Raw genomic sequence first — 4,416 nt, 5'->3', positions numbered from 1 at the left:
CCCCAAAGTTATGTTTGAACTCCTGCTCCAGCAGCGCTGGCATATTCAGTGATGTGAGCCTGTGAACCGCCCCTCCCCCCCACCCTTGCCCTGTATTTTTAAGCCAATTTGAAGTGCGGTTCTGCCATTTGCAGTCAGAGCCCTGCCTCTTACAAAGTTGCACCAGAAGGCGTGGCGGTGACTTTGCTCCTGCTGTAGGATGGGAAGGGCAGCAAAAACTGGAAACTGAGCAGACTCTGATGGAAGCCCTCTGACTTGACTTTGTTACTTGTTAACAAATGCACTTGTAGAAAAATCGTTTCAAGATGGGCCTGTTGCAACCAACCAGGGTTGGGTTGGAGCCAGGTGCTGTCACGTGAGAGTCCAGTGGACTCAGGAGTAGACGGGGTGGTGGTGGCGGCACAGCTGACGCAGCAGACACCCGTGTGCCCTTGGCACTCACCGTCCCATTCGCGACTTCCCCCTCCAGTGGGCAGCTGCATCTCAGCCTGAGGGCTTCCTCCTGGACCGGGAGTGTTGGGGAGTTAATGCTCCAGGGCAGCCGTTGGCTTGCTCTCGGGATGAGATAATCCTGAGAGTGTTTGACACGATCTCCCTCCTGTCCTCAGTGGGGTCAGGGCCCCGTCTGCCTACAACGATAACCATGCCTCATTTGCTTCTTTCCTTCTCCCTGGTCTTACTTCCCGTTATGGATCAAACTGTCCCCTCCTGCGACCCAAATTTCTATGTTGAAGCCCTACCCCCTAGGACCTCAGAATGTGACTGTTTGGGGACAGAGGGCCTTTAAAGAGGCGATTAAAGGGGCGCCTGGGTGGCGCAGTCGGTTAAGCGTCCGACTTCAGCCAGGTCACGATCTCGCGGTCCGTGAGTTCGAGCCCCGCGTCGGGCTCTGGGCTGATGGCTCGGAGCCTGGAGCCTGTTTCCGATCCTGTGTCTCCCTCTCTCTCTGCCCCTCCCCCGTTCATGCTCTGTCTCTCTCTGTCCCAAAAATAAAATAAACGTTGAAAAAAAAAATTAAAAAAAAAAGAGGCGATTAAGTTAACATGAGGCCATTTGGGTGGGTGGGCCCTCATACAATCTGGCTGGTGTCCTTAAAGAAGAGGGGATTCGGACACACAGACACCAGAGGTGTGCACAGAGAAAAGACCTTGTGAGGACACAGCCAAACAGTAGCCATTTGCAAACCAAGTAGAGAGATCTTAGAAAAACCGACACTGCTGGCCCCTTGATTTTAGACTTCTAGCCCCTAAAACTGTGAAAAAATAAATGTCTGCTGTGTAAGCCCACCTGGTGTGTGCTATTTTGTGCCGGCAGCCGGAGCTGACTAATACCCTTCCCCGGTCTCCCGGTGCCCCCTGAGATCACTTCCCAAATAAACTCTTTGCACTCAGATCCCACCTCTCAGACCAACGGTGGGAACGGGGTAGGGAACGGGGTACACGGAGCTCTACAGGTCAAGCCACAATGCCCAGAAGTCAGGCAGGAGGCGCCTCAAAGTGTGGGTTTCCGAGTCAGGCAGAACTGAACTCAAGTCCTGGCTCTACTGTCTCTTGGACGAGTTGCTTTACCATTTTTTTAAGCCTTAGATTTTTCTTCTGTAAAACGACAGTACAGTCGAACCTGCCTCATGGGAGCGCTGTCAGAACGGACTAAGAATGCATGTGAACTGCTTAGCGCTCTGCTCGCGGGGCGGGCCATGCTTCACAAACGGTGGCTGATCCCAGTGGCAACAAAGTGCTGCAAACCTAAATCCCTCCAACCCTGTATAACCAAAGGGGCAGCCTGAGCTCCTGGTGGACTGCAAGTGAGGCCCCGGATGAGGCTCCATGGACCCAGTAAGGGGACAGAGACCCGCGGGCGGCATCCCTGTCTTTGCTGAGCTTCTAGTCCAGGTGGGAAGCCCAGCATCCTGAAATGAGCTGTTTCCATAGCAGCGTTTCTAGCGTCCTAGCGAGAAGAGCATTTGAATGGGGAGCAGACGACCTCCGTTCTGGAACTGACTCATTTAGTCTCTAAGTTCCTGTGGGCAGGGATCATGCATTTTGCTTTACATTGCCAGACTCGAGTGTAGGGCCCAAGGCAGGTGGATAAACACAAGAAGGTTCAGGAGCCAGACAGGATTGGGTTAAAACCCCACCCCTGTCACTTATAAATGAGTGGACTTCACCACGGGGTGTAACTTCCCTGTGTGTTAGCACAATTCAGCATTTCGTGAGCTCTCCAGAAAGGTTGCCACGTAAAGTCGCGTGCTGGGGTCCGGCCTTAGTTTTGCCACATTTGAGCGGCTGCAACCAGCCGTCTGTTCAGTTTTCTTCTTGACCACTAGAGGTCAGGCTAACTCCAAAGTTCAAAGCCCTTTAACTGCATCCAGGAGCGAAAGCAGATCCGTGCTAAGAAACTGTGTATGGATGCCTTCCGAGATGTGTCTCTCCCTGTCAACCAGCACCTGGATTTTATCACTCAGCTGAGAGGATGGGCAGTCCCATCAGGGGCAAATGCATTGAGTTACTTCCCAGAAGTCTTCAGGGAAAGAAAGGGGACAAAAGATAGAGAAAACTAGAAGTAATAAAAACAGCTTCTGAATGTTAACCATGTGTTGAGAACTTTTAAAGGAGATTTATGCATATTAACTGATTCAGTGCTTATAAAGCTCTATGGGGGGGGGTATCATTAGTTTCTTTTTTACAGGTGAGAAGCTGGCATAGGGACATAAGCTACTGGGATTTGCCTGGGTGGAGGCTTGACTGCCACTAAGAACCAGCTGACTTATTTCAGGCCTGGGATTTGTAAACCAATAAAGGCTGAGCTCTTCTCAGGTGCTGAGTCTTTCAGTCTTTGGGCTGTGTCCTCCCGGTGTGCTGGACCAGGGCCGGCGCCTGATCTCTGTCTCTTCCCTTTCTGTCTGGGGCTTTTTGGGGGGTCACACAGACAGAGGTTCAAATCCTGGTACTGCCACTTGCCAGCCACGTGGCCTGGGCAGGTCCGCACCTTGCTGAGCCTCAGTTTCCCCCACTGAAAGACGTAGAACCTTGTCACAGGTCACTCTCCAATCTCTCTGATTCTTCTTTCTTCTGCAGCGTGAGTTTCTGGAGAGAAGAGTCCTTGTTTAATACATTCCTTCTGATGCATAGGACAGGGCCTGGCACCTAGTAGGTGCTGAGAACTATTTCTGGATGGTTGCCTGACCCTCCCCGCTGAATGTCCCTTGAAGTGTCAGTGTCTCCCCTTCTGTATTCTCATGGAGAGTGCATGACTTCAATCATTTCCTAATGACTGTTAAGTCATTCATTCATTCATTCATTCATTCCAAAACACTGTTGAGCTTCTATTCTGATAAGTTCTGGGTCCATAAAAAAGCATAAGATACCTCCTTTTTTTATCATTATTAAATGTTTTTTAAATGTTTATTTATCTTTGAGAGAGAGAGACAGAGTGTGAGCTGGGGGAGGGGCAGAGAGAGAGGGAAACAATCGGAAGCAGGCTCCAGGCTCTGAACTGTCAGCACAGAGCCCACCGCGGGGCTCTAACTCACAAACCATGAGATCATGATCTGAGCCGAAGCTGGGCGCTTACTTAACTGACTGAGCCACCCAGGCGGCCCCTCTTTTTTTTTTTTTTTTTGTTTATTTATTTTTGAGAGAGAAAGCCCGAGCGGAGGAGGGGCAGAGAGAGAGAGAGAGAATCCCAAGCAGGTTCTGAGCTGTCAGTGCAGAGCCCGATGCGGGGCTCGAACCCACAAACCGCAGGATCATGACCTGCACTTAAGTCAGGCGCTTAACCAGCTGACTCACCCAGGCGCCCCAAGATGCCTGCTCTTAAGAGCTTCAAGCCAGGATGAGACCTGCTGGCAACGATGAGTTAGAGCTCAGTGGTCTCCTCCCCTGCTGCCTCCACTGTCTGTGGACGTTTCCTGTGTACTTGACCTTGTCCCCTTAGAAGCAGAACCCACTGCGGCCTCTTCTGGTAAGGGAAGAGTACCACTTGGGCTAGGCAGTCTCATTAACTGTCTTAGAAGTGCAAGACCTGGGAGCCTCTCTGAGGCTGCCCTGGAGAGACGGCCATGCACAGGCTGCCTCGAGTCCGGGCCCCTATTTGAATGGAGAGGCAAGAAGGACCCAGGCCTCCCTGGTCCAGGCAACCTGCTAATGCTCCTAAAATTGCTCAAAAAGCCACCCACACTCCGACGTTTCGTACGCAACCTTAGATCCTAAATGCCCACGGAAGCATTCTAACCCAGTCCCACCTGTTTGTTTTAAGGCCTGCAGGTTTCGGCGAATTAGGGGGAGTCTGGGGACTGAAGGGAGAAAGTCTCATTATGAGGAGGTGTATCACAGGCCCCGGAGGAGATTGCCCCAGGGGACCCCTACCACCAGGAACCCAGAGCCCCAGCATTCTTTGAGAGCGGTGTGCATGTTC

The sequence above is a fragment of the Lynx canadensis genome, chromosome E3, assembly GCF_007474595.2.
Source record: "Lynx canadensis isolate LIC74 chromosome E3, mLynCan4.pri.v2, whole genome shotgun sequence".
Taxonomy (NCBI): Eukaryota; Metazoa; Chordata; class Mammalia; order Carnivora; family Felidae; genus Lynx; species Lynx canadensis.
Note: the sequence above shows the minus strand (reverse complement) of the source record.